Source organism: Cryptomeria japonica, chromosome 6 (assembly GCF_030272615.1).
Source record: "Cryptomeria japonica chromosome 6, Sugi_1.0, whole genome shotgun sequence".
NCBI lineage: Eukaryota > Viridiplantae > Streptophyta > Pinopsida > Cupressales > Cupressaceae > Cryptomeria > Cryptomeria japonica.
In genome coordinates this window covers 393910332-393927949 of record NC_081410.1, presented here as the reverse complement: position 1 = coordinate 393927949, position 17618 = coordinate 393910332, and the positions used below count along the sequence as shown (strand labels likewise).

Here is a 17618-nt window from a genome sequence, read left to right as displayed (position 1 = left end):
CATTATGACATTAAGATGTTTTACTTTTGATAATGATATTTTGAAATGTCAAGATTATAACAAGGTTTTTGAGCTAACTGGTTGAATTGGCCAAGTGTGTGCAGGAGTTCGTCATCCTCTGAGAAGGGAGGGGAAGTATCATCAAGTTGGGAGGTAAGGAGAGGGAAAACTCATGCCATCTAGAAACCCTAAAGGTAAGTGAGTCAAGTCGTTTCAATTGACCATGTTTTTTGTCAGCTTGTCGCGTCAGGTAACCCTATTTTGGTCTGAATAGATGTCTAGGGTTTCACATCTTAAGTCTTGAAATAGGTATTTTAAGCTAAGCTATTATTAATTCACTTATTAATATTATTATTATTTTATTTCCGTTTTATAATAATTAAAAATAACTTTTGCATTCGGTACCCTCTCGTTAAGGAAAGGTTAATCCAATCCATAGAGTTTATAGGCGGATTTTGGAAAAAATGTGGGACATTCTTGTTGCTGGAAGTTTAATTTGCTCTGCAAATACCATTGTTCTTCATTCAAAGGAATGGCTACCATTCTGGAACTCATAGAAGCATATTTAGGGGCAGTTATTAAAGGGAAAGCTAGGTTGTTAGTAGCACAATTGAGGACTAGTTTGCATCATCTCAGGTTGAAACGGGTAGGTGGAAAAGGCCCAAGGAGTTATAGGAAGAGAGAACTTGTTTGTTTTGCGGGATGGGAGCAATTGAGACTAAATGGCACTTTCTGATTGAATGCATAGCGTATGAAGATATTCGAGCTCAGTATGAGATCATTTTGAAGGCCGACAACATGCATCAGTTATTTGACGAGGACGGGATCAACCAAACGGCTAGATTTCTAGTCAAGATTCATAGCAAGAGATCAAACATTTGACGAGGATAGGATCAACCAAACGGCTAGCTTTCTAGTCAAGATTCATAGCAAGAGATCAGACATGGAAAAATATATTTAAGGGGTTTAGTGTGTGTGTTTTTCTTGGTCCCATAGACTGTTCAACCAAGATGGTCAATTTATCTTCAGAGTGGTAAGAACGATAGGCAAGAGATGTATTCCAGTACTCATTAATGCGGTTGGGCAGGATAAATACAAGTGCATTTAGACATTTAATATACAAAACCTTAGTGCGAAAAGATTTGATAGACAAGGGAGCTTATAGCGCTTCTTAATGCAAATAGTCATGTATAAACTGTTGGCATTCCTACAAAATATATAGTATCACGAAATGGTACAGAAGCAATACGAATGCTCATAATACACACAAAACATAGAAGCTAATGTTGATGAGGGAGATAGCAATTTGTTGTCTATCTCATCTTTTCCGCTGTAATGGACACCTTAGAATGCCCAAAACATAAACCAATTGCCAATAGGAATTTAGTCAAACAGTTTGCATCCAACTCCTTATTTCTCCGTTTAATGTTTAAACCTCTTATGGCTTCGGAAATGAAATGTTTGTTTGTTTTTAAGTCTTTGCATAGGTTTAAAATCACATAACATGAACTAGAAGGAAATTACAATAATATGCAACATGAAGATTGAACTACTGCTGATATGATATTATTTCCAGAATTAATAAAGTCAAATACATAGTAGATTTTTCAACTCACTAAATACTTAAGCATTTTTTGACATAATGTTCCAAAAATGACTCCCATCTTGCTGCTACAGTAACATGAATAGTGCTGCACTATAGTAGCGTGAATAGTGCCGTGCTATAGTAACGTGAATAGTGCTGCGCTACAGTATTAATTAGTCTTCAATCAGTCCAATATCTTCATAAAATCATCCCTTCAGAATGGCATAAGCATTGGTCAAGAAGTGAAGAAGGTATGAGCAAAACACCAAATTTGCCTGTAGTTGGAGATGAACCCAATCTGCCTGTTAATGAAGCTGATAGCAATGGATTCCAAAGGCCAAACCCCAAGGGAATGACGTCTAGAATGTCACAAGAGAGGATAGACGTCCTCTAATGCCAAGAACGGATCTGCAACTCACACATCAATTTCTTCTCATATTCAACATGTTGAATGAAGCCACAAAAGCTTCCTTTTATTCTTTCTCCAAGGGTCGACCCAACTCACTTGAACAATGTGGGATAAAAGATGTGCAATATAAAACATATTAAAATATTCACTTATGTCTCCCTTGGGTGCCCCTTTGATTTGCACACATCCCCATAAAATAAATATTAAAGTCAAACTTTAATATTTTACAATTAAATTAAATGTTACTTTAATAACACTTCAGGCATTAAAATATATTAGCAATCGGACTCCGAATAGTGCGAGTGATAGCTCATCGAAAAGCTCTCACCGAGGAGTATCGAATCCAATCACCAAAACTAGCCTCCGTTGTGTCCTGCTGACTTATGAAAAATAGTAAGTATGCCTGAAACTAAGTAAATCAACTCCGTTTTGGCCCAAACTGGAAATGACTAGGCCAAAACACTCCAGGATCCCCTTAAACCCTTCGTTAGCCCTCGGGACCATGTAGAGCTAGGCTAACGCACATACACTTGGTCAACTACTAAAGTGGGGACATTACAGTCCGCCCCCCTTGAAATTGCTTGTCCTCAAGCAATCTCAGTCCAGCTTGTTGTATCACCTGCTCATTCTCCCATGTAGCATCTTCCTCCGGCAGGTCTCTCCATCTGACCAAATACTCCTTCACTATCCTGTTTCTGAGTTTCCTCTCTCTGGTGTCCAAAATAGCCTCAGGTACTAACACGAGCTTCCCCTCCTCATCTAAAGGGGGTAAATCTGCAAAAGGTACTACACTATGACCAATGGCTTTCTTAAGCCTAGACACATGAAATACATTGTGTACCCGACTGCCCTCTGGAAGCTCAAGCTCATAGGCGACTTCACCCACTTTGCGAATCACCCTGTAGGGACCATAAAATCTAGGCTTCAACTTCTCTGCTCCGCTCCTCTTGAGCGATGATTGCTTATATGGCTGTAGCCTCAAATACACCATGTCCCCCACCTCGAAACTGCGCTCTACCCTATGTTGGTTAGCATACAACTTCTGCTGATTTTGAGCCTACTGTATATTCTCCTTGAGCGCTCTCAGGATATCTTGACTATCCTACAACGGATCCTTGGCTTTGGGCACTCTGTTGTCCCCCAAAGCCAAATCCATGAAGCTTGGTGCTTCATACCCATACAATGCCATAAATGGAGTCATCTTGATGGTCATGTGATATGTGGTATTGTAACAATACTCCCCCATGTGTAACCACCCGACCCAAGCTCTCTGCTGCACAGTCACATAGTTCCGTAAATAACCTTCCACCCATTTATTTACTATCTCCATCTGCCCATCTGTCTAAGGATGGTAGCTCATACTAGGTGTAAGATCTGTACCGCACAGCCTGAACAACTCCTGCCAAAAGGCGCTCATGAACTTGCTATCCTTGTCACTAACAATAAATCTTGGTAGCCCATGCAACCTAAAAATCTCTCTGAAGAACAAATCTGCCACCTGAGCTGCTGTGTAAGAAGAAGGAATAGCAAAGAAGTGAGCAAACTTCGTCAATCTGTCTACCACCACATAAATGCAATCTCTTCCCTGCACTCGTGGTAAACCAGTAATGAAGTCCATAGAAATGCTTTCCCATTTCCTGTCCAGAATGGGCAAGGGCTGTAGTAAACCTGCAAGAAACGTGTGCTCTCCCTTATTTTGTTGACAAACTGCACACTCCCTGACATACCTCTGAACATCATCCTTGAGCCCTCTCCATGAGAACCGCTCTCGGATCTGCCTGTAGGTCTTGAAGACCCTTGGATGCCCAGCTGTAGGCGCATCATGAAATGCCCTCAGTATCGCCTCTCTCAACTGTGATGACGGAATCAAATAAACCCTGTCTTGAAATCTGATCAATCCATCTATCACCTCATAGCGATCATCTTGTATAGTACCTGAAATCAAACCAGAAGCCCAAGTATATCCAACATACTCTGCTATAATCTTATCCCTCCAATCTCCTGTAATCTCTGCAAGAGCACAAATGTGAGGTCTTCTTGATAAGGCATCAGCTACTACATTCTTCTTCCCTTTGACAAACTCAATGTCAAAGTCATAAGCCTGCAATTTAGTGACCCACTTCTGTTGCCTGCCATTCAAGTCTCGTTGGCTCATGAAATGCTTTATGCTGTTGTGATCCATCTTGATCACAAACTTCCCTCCAACCAAGTAGGATCGGAATTTGGCCAAGGCATGCATGATGGCCAACATCTCACGATCATAAATAGAATAGCTCCTCTCCACACCTCGGAGCTTCCTACTCTCAAAAGCGATGGGGTGCTTCTCCTGCATCAATACTGCTCCAATCCCATCACCCAATGCATCACAATGAAGCTCAAAAGGCTTCGTGAAGTCTGGTAGAGCTAGGACTGGACATGAAGACATCACTTGCTTGAAATGCTCAAAACACCTCTGTGCTGCCCCTGTCCACATGAAGGCCCCCTTCTTAGTAAGATCTGTCAAGGGAGCAGCTGTCTGAGAAAACCCCTTAACAAACCTCCTATAAAAACCACATAAGCCAAAGAACCCCTTAAGCTGAGTAAGGTTCGTAGGCGTGGGCCAATCAACAATAGCTCTAATCTTTTCAGGATCCACCCGAACTCCCTTTGCATTGATAATATGACCAAGGTATAAAAGCTCTGTCATCCCGAACTCACACTTAGACTCCTTGGCATACAGTGACTCTCTCTCCAAGATAGATAGCACCTCCTCAAGATGCTACAAATTCTCCTCCCATGTCTTGCTAAAGACCAAAATATCGTCAAAGAAAATCAAAACGAATCTCCTCTAATGCCCCCTGAATACCTGGTTCATGCAACTCTGAAAAGTAGTAGGAGCATTGGTTAGCCCAAATGGCATAACCAGAAACTCGAAATGACCATAGTGACACTGAAAAGCTGTCTTCTCAATGTCCTTTGCCCTCATACTGATCTGATGATACCTTGATCTCAAATCTATCTTTGTGAAGAAGCATGCCCCATGTAGCTCATCTATCAGCTCATCTATCCTCGGAATGGGGTACCTGTTCTTAATGGTTTCTTGTTCAAGGCCCTGTAGTCAATGCACATGTGCATTGTTCCATCCTTCTTAACCAAAACAACTGCTGAAGCAAAAGGGCTTTTGCTTGGCCTAATGTGCCCCATCTCCAACAACTCCTTGATGGCTTTCTCTATCTCATCCTTGTGTTTCTTTGGATGATGATAGGGCGTGATCATAATGGGCTTAGCCCCCTCTTCTAACTCAATGACGTGCTCTATCCCCCTATCTGGAGGAACACCATGTGGAATACTGCCAAATACCTTGGCATGTCTATCAAGGATGTCCTGCATATCAAGCGGATGACTCTTAACCTGTGGCTCTGGTGATGCTGGCATAATCAAGCACTCCGCTGCCCACTCAACATCATCATGTCCGAACAATCTCTCCATCCTCCTCAAAGAAACTACCCTACAACTGCCATCTGATAATCCTCTGAGTACCACGGTCCTGCCCTCATGCTGGAACCTCATCTCTACTCTCTCCATGTTGAGAGTAAACTCTCTCAACGATGCCATCCAAGTCATCCCTAAGATAACGTCATAATCACCCATGTCCACAACATAGAACTCATCCTGGAGCTCATAACCATCTCCCAATCTGATGCGAAGATTTGTAATCTTCTGTGTGTATAGTAACTTGTGACCACTAGCTACCATGACTCGAAATCCTGAATGTTCTTCAATTTGCCACCCTCTCCTAGCCACTAACTGTGAATCTATGAAATTATGTGTGGCCCCAGTGTCCAACAAAGCACCACCTTCTGTCCCTGTATGGTGCCACGCACCTTAAAAGTAATTGCCTTTTGAGCACCTGTCAATCTAGCTAGGGACTTCTCATTCCCTGAACCCTCCTCAGTGGCACTGCTCTCACCATCAGACTCTGACTGCTGCTCCTCATCCTCTGACTATGACTCCTTAGTAGAGAAGTACTCCATCTAGTTGGCCTTAGCCTTCAGAGGACACTTGTGAGATAAATCCCACGGTTCCCTACATTGAAAACATAGTTTTTTTCCACCTCAACTCGTTCAGTGTCTCATTGTCTAACCTCTTTGATTCTTTTTTCTGAGGCTAAGAATCCTTATGTAGAGGTTTCTTATCCTTATCCCTCTTGAAGTGTGGATCCTTAGGAGTGAACTTACTCCTAGAAGCGGAAGGTGCAAGATCTCTCGCCTTCCGAATGGCATCCTGCAATGTGAGGGGATCATGTCCCTTCACCCAACCACGAAGAGGCTCTAACAATCCATCCACAAACAGTACAATCAACCTCCTCTCCGAAATGTCTGTAACCAACACTGATAGACTCTGGAAATCTGAGATGTAACTGTCAATAAGACCCCACTGTCTCAATTGAGCTAACTCCTTGAAATGAAGTTTTGGATCCTTCGTATCAAACCTGTCAATCAACCTCTCAGTGAACTCTGTGTATGTGTCTATCTGATTATGGCCCAATGTGACCATACCATGGTGCCACCACTCGTGTGCACTCCCATCCAAGTGCAATGCAACATACTTAATCGCATCCTCCTCAAGCATGGGATTAAGCTGGAAATAAGTATCTAATTTCTGGACCCATATCCGTGCTAAAGCCTTCCCTGTACCATCATAGTATGGAATAGACAACTTTCCCAACTTCTTCCTCATCTCATAATTTTGTTGTCAGTTTCCTCTCATGGGCATATTCTTGAGTCTTGTCATCTCAGCCTGTAACTCAGGGCTGGAGTCCCTCCAATCATCCATAATCATATCTTGAATCTCTTACTGTGTAGGACCGGCATTATTCTAGTCATTCTGTCTCGGAGCAAACTGTGGCATGAGTGGTTTCGTGGTAGAAGAACTTGCTCTAGCATATGTCCTGGTTCCCCTGTTAACCGATGCGTCTCCATTACCTCCATTACCCTGTCCACCTCCCTGGTTAGCATTATTACCCTGATTGGTATTATTACCTTGGTTGCCATTATTGCCTTGATCTGCTCTCGTCAAATGTTGTATAATGGCTATAGCCATCTGCTGCAATGTAGCCTGGAGCTCCCTCTGACCCCTAGCAAGATCACTGAGCATCTCCCTAGTGCTAGGTTCTCCCCTTTCCCCATCTCTGTCACCCATGGCTGGTGCTGAAAAAGGGTCACCCTCCTCTTCAATCTCTGGTGAATTCTGTAAGTTTAGGTTTGACCTGTTTCTCCTCAAGTAATACTGATGTGCTGGATGCACGAAACCCTCACAAGATGGTAGGAAAAACAAGCTTTGATACCACTGTAATGGACACCCTAGAATGCCCCAAAAATAAACCAACTGCTGATAGGAATTTAGTCAAATAGTTTGCATCCAACTCCTTATTTCTCCGTTTAATGTTTAAACCTCTTATGGCTTTAGAAATGAAATGTTTGTTTGTTTTTAAGTCTTTGCATAGGTTTAAAATCACATAACATGAACTAGAAGGAAATTACAATAATATGCAACATGAAGATTGAACTACTGCTGATATGATATTATTTCCAGAATTAATAAAGTCAAATACATAGCAGATTTTTCAACTCACTAAATACTCCAGCATTTTTTGACATAATGTTCCAACAATGACTTCCCATCTTGCTGCTACAGTAGCGTGAATAGTGCCATGCTACAGTAACATGAATAGTGCTGCGCTACAGTGCTGCTACAGTATTAATTAGTATTCAATCAATCCAATATCTTCATAAAATCATCCCTTCAGAATGGCATAAGCATTGGTCAAGAAGTGAAGAAGGTATGAGCAAAACACCAAATCTGCTTGTAATTGGAGATGCACCCAATCTGCCTATTAATGAAGCTGATAGCAATGGATTCCAAAGGCCAAACCCCAAGGGAATGACGTCTAGAATGTCACAAGAGAGGATAGACGTCCTCTAATGCCAAGAACGGATCTGCAACTCACACATCAATTTCTTCTCATATTCAACATGCTGAATGAAGCTACAAAAGCTTCCTTTTATTCTTTCTCCAAGGGTCGACCCAACTCACTTGAGCAATGTGGGATAAAAGATGTGCAATATAAAACATATTAAAATATTCACTTATGTCTCCCTTGGGTGCCCCTTTGATTTGCACACATCCCCATAAAATAAATATTAAAGTAACTTTAATATTTTACAATTAAATTAAATGTGACTTTAATAACACTTCAGGCATTAAAATATATTAGCAATCGGACTCCGAATAGCGTGAGTGATAGCTCGTCGGAAAGCTCTTGCCGAGGAGTATCAAATCCAATCACCAAAACTAGCCTCCGTTGTGTCCTGCTGACTTACTAAAAATAGTAAGTATGCCTAAAACTAAGTAAATCAACTCCGTTTTGGCCCAAACTAGAAATGACTAGGCCAAAACAATCCAGGATCCCCTTAAACCCTTCGTTAGCCCTCGGGACCATGTAGAGCAAGGCTAACGCACATACACTTGGTCAACTGCTAAAGTGGGGACATGACATCTGCACTAAGGTAAGTATATCGGTGTAGACCATGCTTCAATGAACTAGAAGGGAACAATTTTACATTTAAAAATAAAATAAGGTCTTAACCTCAGGATGAGGTAGAATACCGGCCGATACAATCAACTATGCCAGACTGTAGAGAACTATCAACTGTCTGGATATTTCTTGTAATATTCATGTGTGAAAAAGGGCATCATATGTTTTTCATTCTTCTGTTCATGAGAGAGCAAGTTGCTAGGTCAAGGGCACAATTATGAACTCCATACTAAAATAATCTAGGGTTTGGTCAAGAAAGGTTACATTATAAGAGTGTAAGTCATCTTGAGTTTATAGACCAGTATGTGAAACTTGAGTCCACACTTGAATGACAACCAATGTGTCTCATAGAGTCAGAATGCAGTAGCATAGAGACAAACATGAGGACTTGGATACCTTCAGGAATTTAATCCAACCGAGCAAGTTGATGAACAATTAACTTCATGAACTAGCGTGATTGCTATTATATTTAAACTTTCAGCCAAGGTGATGCTATTCTACAAGCGTCAACCAATTTGCTAATCCAGATACACAACTTGGTCAGAGGTCATACTAGTAAGGGGAAACCTATGGTGTATGACCGACTAAGGATCCGTGTAGGATTATCCACCAATTCAGATGGCATGGGTTAGAGTTTTTGGTATCTCCCTGCGAAGGGTCGGGCCAATCTAGTCGGATATGGCACGGAGGACTAGTAAGTCCGTGGTTGGGGCGGAAACGCACCTTGATGATACTTTCCCTCCTCATTGGTCTGTTGACAAAGTTATGAAAGTTTAGAATATTGGCATCTGGAAAAATGTATATTCTAAACCTCTCTTTTCATTTTAATTGAAATGTTAAACTTTACATTCGTATCTACTATTTTGCTCATAGCATAGATCTATGTTTAATTCAAGATTTCAGTTAAGAACAAGTTTCCTTTCAGTTATTTGATGTTCAAAATGAAAAACGGTAGTTTTTTTTCCTCTTTTTTTTCTACAAAGATGTAAAAGTTGTTATTTCAAATTTTCATATGTTGTTGCTTGCAACAAGATCAAAGATAGGAGTCATAGAGAGTGCACAAGCCATGCCAAACCAAAGAGTACAATAATTTATGAAATGTTAATCCATTCAACACGCATTAAAAATAATCCTTCCATCTACTTGGCCTTAACATCACTAGGAAACAACCCTACCAACATTGACAAACACATTAGATTATCCCAGTTTCGATGCAAGCGTGAAACTAGTGAAAAAGGACATCACAATGTCTCAAAAGAATAAAGATGGAAATGAAACTAGATTGTTGAGTGCTCAAGCCATCTAAAACTAAGAATAAAATAATCTACACAAGAATATAAATTTTCATTGCACAACGTAGGCCATCTTATGACAAATGTTGTTGTGATTAAATTAGAATGATACCAGGGCCATTATTTCTTAGTTTAATGATATTCTATCTCAAAGAAAACCAGGAAGGTGGAGAGGGCAGGTTGGTCAACCATATGGGGTATACGTCTTGATTCTTATGCACATTGGCACAAGTAAGAACAATGGTAAAGCACAAATGTGAAAATGATCATCTCCTGATTACTGCTCCCACATAAACCTAAAATTTGCATTTCTTTAGATGGAGATCTCCAATAACAACGTAAAAGGATTAGACGAAATGGAATTTCAAGAGATTAAAATTTACAGTCAATGAGATCACGCTGTAGAATATGGGATACGGAGAGGGTAAAAAGATAACATGACAGAAGCAGACTAAAAAGAGAAATACAAGACATTACCTAAAAACAACAGACCAGTGATTAAAAGTTGGCAAGTAAATCAAGGACTCGCTAGTACTCACAAATCCGGTAGGTTTGGTAGATTTCTCACCCAACAACTCACAAGCTAGTTTTGGGCAAGTAGTTGTTAAGTAACACACATATGCATCTTGATTCTTATGCACATTGACACAAGTAAGAACAATGGTAAAGCACAAATGTGAAAATGATCATCTCTTGATTAATTGCTCACACATAAACCTAAAATTTGCATTTCTTTAGATGGAGATCTCCAATAACAAGGTAAAAGGACTAGACGAAATGGAATTTCAACAGGGTACATCTATATATTTTGAAAGTAAACTTAATTGAGATTGAAATTTACAGTCAATGAGATCACGCTGTAGAATATGGGATACAGAGAGGGTAAAAAGATAACACGACAAAAGAAGACTAAAAAGAGAAATACAGGACATTACCTAAAAACAACAGACCAATGAGTAAAAGTTGGCAAGCAAATCAAGGACTCGCTAGTGTTGAAGTTTTATCAGATTTGAATATAGGATATTTTAAATTTAAGAATGTAATCTCCAAGTCTTATTACAGTATTATCAATCACTAAGAATATTGATTTATTATAATATGAACTGCTGTTCCAATGATCGATTTATAATAATATCGATCTCTCTACAAGTGCTGTTTTAAACAAAGAAACAATCGATATATTACTTATCGATTTTACCAGCATACGGGCTGCTGTGATGAAGGTGGCAGTCGGGCTTGTGTCAACACTTAATATTTCTGTATGTTTACAAGTACCAATTGATCACCTCTACATATAGAGGGAGACATGCCTATGTAGAGGCACGCCTCTACGTGGAACATGTCCACATAGAGACATCTCTCTACGTAGATATGTCTTATCGGCTGTATTAGTCATGCCGATACATAACAAAGGTTAAATGATTGTTATCGATTCCAATTTGCATTTGATACCGATACACTTTAATAATATGATTCACTTAGAATATATAATCTGATCGATACTCAATATCGATATACATATGATTAATTTACAATCATATTTCATAGATTAATAATTAAAGCAAGAATCTTATTAAACACAAAGCAAATAATTCGATTAATACTTGTGAAGGATAGATATCAAATGCTTAAGGCCGACAGGCCAATTAAGCATTTGATTTCATCAGTTAGAATAATCTGACCGAAGCTACAAAACATTAACACTCCCTCTTGGCTAGGGAGGATTAATTCTATCCCAGAATACAATGGATTCATTTATAAATGATATCACCTCATTGTGATATTTAAGAGATATCGCTTGCCCATAAATATCAAGTTACATGATATTTGCCATGACTCTCATATATATATATCCAGAAACTATGATATGTGGACTGGCATCACGTCACATGATACCTACCATAGGAATATTAAATCATGGCATATCCATGGATATTATGTCACATAATATCCACCATGATTATCTCAACTATTATGGTTATCCATTGATATCAAGTCTCATGATATCCACCATAAAGTCTACTGAGATGCTAACTATCATGACGTTGTTGACGTGTCTAAAGTCGCATCGCTGCAAACTCCATACGGCCAACGCAAAATAGAATGTACTTGTTGAGTATCCTATCCTCTCTTGAGATAAGGAAATCCCTAATGCTGTTTTTTGTTTGATCAAAGGGGACGACTTCAAGGTTTTGATTGTCAGGTCTTGACTACGGGATTACTCAGTGGTTTGATGTGTTTTTGCTAGAAACACAAGAGGACTTACTGTAAAATAGGCAATTACTAGATGAGTTCCCCAAAACTTTAACAGTCTCGTTTATCGAATAGTTTCAGTTGGGTTGATATTGTTTTTAAAAGGACTGCGGATTCTTCTTGGTAAAAAAAAGGAAAAAGAGGGATAGGGAGAGAGAGATACAAAGAATCTAAGTTACTTAACTAGGATAGCATATTCAGAAAACAGACAGACACCTCCAAATAACTAGACTAAGCATTACCAACCATTTAAGCACAATACTTGCATCAATCTAGTGCGATCTTCAAGGGAAAATTGAGTATTCATGCTACTAAATACAACATCAGAACTTTAACATTCATTCAGTGAGCATTCAATAACCGAACTAAGCATATGAAAGGTTCAGATTAACCATACAGAAGGAAAGACAATCAGTCATCCCCTAATGGTATGAACAACGAGGATTCTATCAGATGTTTATCTAGAAAATGCTATAGAGAAATGAAAGGAACATAAATGATAATTCTAAATTAATGAAGAAGGAGACCATGCACTCACAAGGAAACTTGAAACGGTCTTAACTTTGCATTAAATCCTGTAAATTTCGCCAGAGCTTCAGCAACAATCCATGAACTTCTTACAAAATGAGGGAAAACCAGTCCCCTTAAATAGGTTTCAAAAATGGATGAATGGCCAAGATCTAATCTAAACAAGTGGCCCAGATTCATCCTTTACAAAAGAGTACCGATACCCATTAATGGAGGGTAAATATCAGCAACTACCCCAAAGGGAGAAATAACTACCCAAAAAGGTAATTAAAACTTATCCAAAATAATCCAAAAAGGTGTACACACATAAAGTTTACATTTAGTTGACTTGGAAGTCAAATATGACCCTTTGGCCAAAAGTGCACTTTTCAAAATTCAAAAGAAAAAGAAAAAAAAGCACTTTCTCTTTTCCAGCTTCACATCCCTTTTCCAGGAATTCATCCTTACCATGCAAATATTCTTGCCAAAGGTCTTGACTTGCTGCACGTTCCTCACGAACATATTCCTGGAACCTAAGGCACAATTGGAATAGCAAATTGAATGGAGGCATAGGAGGATGACGAATTTTATACTGCATGCCTTCAAGGTATTGGTCTACGTGCTTCAAACCATCTTTCCAGCTGGAACGATTATGCTCGAAGCACAACATGTCTGAATGGAATTGACCAACAAAACTCAGGTCCCTAGCGGAATAGGTGATCCTATCCGTCCCCAGTCTTTTCTCCCAGTCCGGCTGTATCACATCATCGGATAGGTCATTTTGCCATCCCGAGACCATTGATCGGAGGATCGTCTTGCCGAGTTTTTGCATGCCTTTCAGAATTGTCTCGCATGCATTGTGTTCTTTATCAATGATTTCTCTTGTGTCATTCTTCATGGTGATAGTCCAGTACCACTCTTTGAAAACGCCGATATCGTGGGGGTGCAGGATGTCGGAGGGTGTAGGGATCTATGCTTGGGTCCAAAAGAGAGCTCTTACGAGGGGAAGAGTTGTGGCAGCCACTTCATGCATTCTGAGGGATTCCGTTTTTACCTCTAATAGCCTGACCAAGGTGGTCTCTCGATGGTGGGCCATTTCTTTTACTTCTTCAAGGATTCGTTCTCCCCTCCCTTTGATGCCTTGTATCCATTCCCTGACGGCCCTCGCAGTATCCCGTACTCCCTCAAATACCATCGTGGTTCTTTGTGCCAATGCTGTCGGGGGAATGTGGGATTCAAAAGCATTGTGTAAAGGTCTCAAGAGTTGATCAATGTACCCCTTGGCCTGCTCAGCCCGAGCTTGATACATGTTCTTTTCAGCTATTATTTCTTCAAGTTGCCTGAGTATGTTTTGTATTGAATCCTTGAATTCCTCCTTTTCCTGTTCCTTAGTGGCTCGTCCGATGGGGACGGTTGTGATGCTATAATCTGCCAGTGTAATCTGATCTGCTGGCTTGTCTATAGGCGGGGTGGCGATGTGAAGAGTACGGTTCCTTCGTTCATCCTTGGTTATTCTGGAATATGCCTTGGGCTTCTTCTTCCCTTTGGCTTTAGCTTGGTCTATGTGTGAGAAGATGTCCTCCAAATCGATGGATGGCTTGGTGGCGGCCTTGCGTTGGGCTCGGGCAATTAACCATTCTTGAGGTACAGTCTGGGCTGATGCTATGGTTAAACTTGCACTCTGTTCTTTGATGTTCTCAGCCGTCTCATCAAAATTTGCAGATGTTCCGTTACAGGAGGAGTGGAGGAGGTGTCAAGTTCTTTACTCGCAGCGGAGTTTTCTCCCACTTCACTGAACAATTGTCGTGCCTTCGTGTGATGGTTGCTCTTCAGTCTTTTCGAGCTCGCGAGTCTCCTCTGTCCTTTGCTCTCCTTCAACGGTAGAGTCATCTTTGGTAGTATTATGGAGCAGCAATCCATGGCGGCTCTGTTGGGTGGGTTCATGCAATTTAATCCCCTGAATGGATGGAATTTCTCCTTCCTCAACTAGATTGTCCGTTTCGGCTGATTCAATGGCCCTTAGCTCGGACTCCAGCATGTCAGGTGCAGGAGGATCATCAACTCCAAATGCATCAATATCACTCTGGGAAGGCGGAGCAGGTATATAATCTAGTTCAACTATGTCATCGGACGAACTAGGGTCCTTTGACGATGAAGTGACCTCTGGTCTCCTAATGGGAATCTTTTCCCTTCTTGTCCTTTTGGATGTATGAGTTCCTCTGCTGGCCTTCGCCTTCTTCCTTTTCTCAGGCTTTTCAACCTCCTCCTTAGGTGCACTAGAAGTTCCCTCATCTTCGGAGGACTGAGAATCAAGGCTACCCATTAAGTGGTAAGTGAACTGGACTCCTTCATGAATTAGTCGCTCAATCTGCTGATGCAACTATTGGTCTGTATATCTTCTTGGGGCTGCCATGACTGCCTCAAAATCAGTGATCGGGTCCTGTGACCAATCAACGCCTGGTAAAAGATGCCTTATTGCCTCAAATTCCTGGACTTGCAGACAATTTCTTGAATCTGTGAGTTGATCTAGGACCCGACGGTATTCGAAGAGTCGCATCTGCTGCACAATCAGCCTTGAATATTCGCACCTACGGACCTCATAGTCATCAGAGCAGTTTTTCCAATAATCGTCAACTAATTCTTTTGCTCTGTATCGCCTGCCATAGGCTCTCTTTGCCAGATTGTCGTGATCAAAGCATTTCCTTGGAAAATGCTCCTATAAGCCATAGGAGGCTAGCTCTGCAAAGGATTCTTCCGCCTGGGATGGGCTCTTTAGATGGACATCCTGGTTGCCTATAATCATGGGGAATGCAAATCAAGCCTGCTTCCTGTCCTTGAGTAAGCTGCCTACCGAACATGATTGCCTTGCGACCTCCATAAGAACTATCTTGTCGGTTGGGTAGTGGAAGTCGGAGAGGGGCACCATCAAAGCCAACTATCCGGATGTAGGAGAACCTTGGGAACTGGATGAACCAGGCATGATATCTTTGTACTAGAACAGTAGCTTGCTCTGAGAGCCTTATGTGTAATCCTCCATGCATTAGCCTGACCAGGCGCATTATGAAGGCGTCATTGATGCGCTCATATTGACCAATTGCATAGGTCGGGCTGTTCTTTTCTCTTTGAGCTATATCCTGATAGTGTAGTTGTGGGTAACAATCATATACTTTTATCAGGTCCATTCCCAATTTCACCTTTCATTATTAAACCGGGTAGTGGCTGGTTCCTGGTGAACATATAGACCAAATAGGAGGTCATAGTGAAGTACTTCTTTGTCTCAAGTTCAATCAGCTGAGTGTGGATGTTGTCGCTTATGATCTGGGCCTAGTCAAACTTGGATTTCCCAGCGAAGACCTGTTCTGTGAAGTAAAACATCCACTCTTCAAAGTAGATGGATTGGGGAAGTCCCATAATCCTGTTGAGCAATGTGACCATGTCCCCATGCTCGTTGTGAAAGTCACTTCTAGGGGTCTTTTTCCCAATTCTGACGCTTGGAGGTCTTCTCTCCTTGTACCACTCTTCATTCATTAGTGTTCTGCACCTGGCGAGATTCATGTCATACACCCCCTGTGCTTTGTCCATTGTTGTTGCTATAGGGTTGCTTGGGAAGGGAATGTCAAATGCGTCGCCAATGGCCTCCGGAGTGAAGTTAGCGAGGACCATGTCCTCGAGGAGCACCAACCTGGAACCTGGCTGGTAATGCCGGGCAGCCTCCACTACTAACTCATAGTTTTGCACTACTGGGGGAAATCCTGCCGCTTGGGCGATGCCACTTTCCATCATCTGTCTAGGCCTGCCGTAGGCATTATGAGAAAAGACTCAGTTCCTAAAATCTTGGATGTCAATATGGCCCAAGTCAGTATCATCGACACTATCCTAGACACTCTGAACTTTTGACTCTCTCAGTCCCCCTCTTTGATATTGATACTTCATCCTTTCGACTTTGCGAGGGATATCTGATTTGGATGCTCGCGATGTCTTGGCTGTAGCAGGCGTCTTTGATGATTCTACTGCTGATTTAGGCATTTATTCTGCACAACAAGATGCGGATTACGAGGTGATATAGGGGAAGTAAAGCGGGTCAGATAAAGAATATGCCAGCATACAAAGATCAATTCAAAACCGAATTGAAAGAACAACATGATATCGCTAGCTAAAAGCTTGATTGATTTAAACATAAATATTTATGAAGCTTTTTGATTGCAGATTTATACTTAGGCATTAATTTCAAAATGGACAAAACTTGAGAAATTTTCCTAAGTCTGAAAATGCGTTTTCTGGTTAATTCCGAGATTCTGTTTTCAGTTAACTTGCATGACGTCTTACAAACGGAAAAAGATGTGTTTTTCAAGATTTAATCATTTTAATCAATTTTTTTACACACATCTATCCAATTTGCAAATATTTCAAACGATCGAGAGAGGTGAAGTGCACTTACCTAGCGAAAATGAATGACGCGAATCCGCACAACTTGCAAATTTGAATGGAAGAGTTCTGCAATTTTTGAATTTTAACGGTCAACTTCCTATTCGAATTTTCACGCCCATGGTTTGAAAAGAACTTGCAGTTTTCATGACTTAATCATTTTAATTACCCTGGCGATTTCTGAAAACTCCCACCTTCACACTTCTGCGTGGTTTCTTCTTGGTGAGATCTTCACGGATGGAGAGGGGAGTTTGGTGTGATTGTAATGCTTGACTTCTGATATTTACGCCCCCTTCAACCCCTTAAAAAAAAAAAACGCGACTCACCTGCTATTGGAAATTTAGGGGGGGGTTTAGAATATTTTGCAAGTTTTACAAATTTACAACTTCGCCATAGCTGCCAAACTTTGGCATTCCTGGAGGGTTGGAAAACTTCAAAACCTTAACACTTTAGCAATAATCGCGATTTACGGAGCTTTCATACAATTTGCGAATTTTACGTAAATAGCGGCTTCTCCTTGGTATGCAAACTTCGGACTTTCAGTTGCCTTAGGAGATTAAACTTTAAACT

General features: G+C 40.8%; 1 protein-coding gene across 1 annotated transcript in view; it reads right to left on the bottom strand.

Moving 5' to 3' along the window:
- LOC131038306 (vacuolar sorting protein 18) overlaps window positions 1–17618 on the bottom strand; it is a 394486-nt gene that overhangs the window by 47346 nt on the left and 329522 nt on the right. The window lies entirely within an intron of this gene.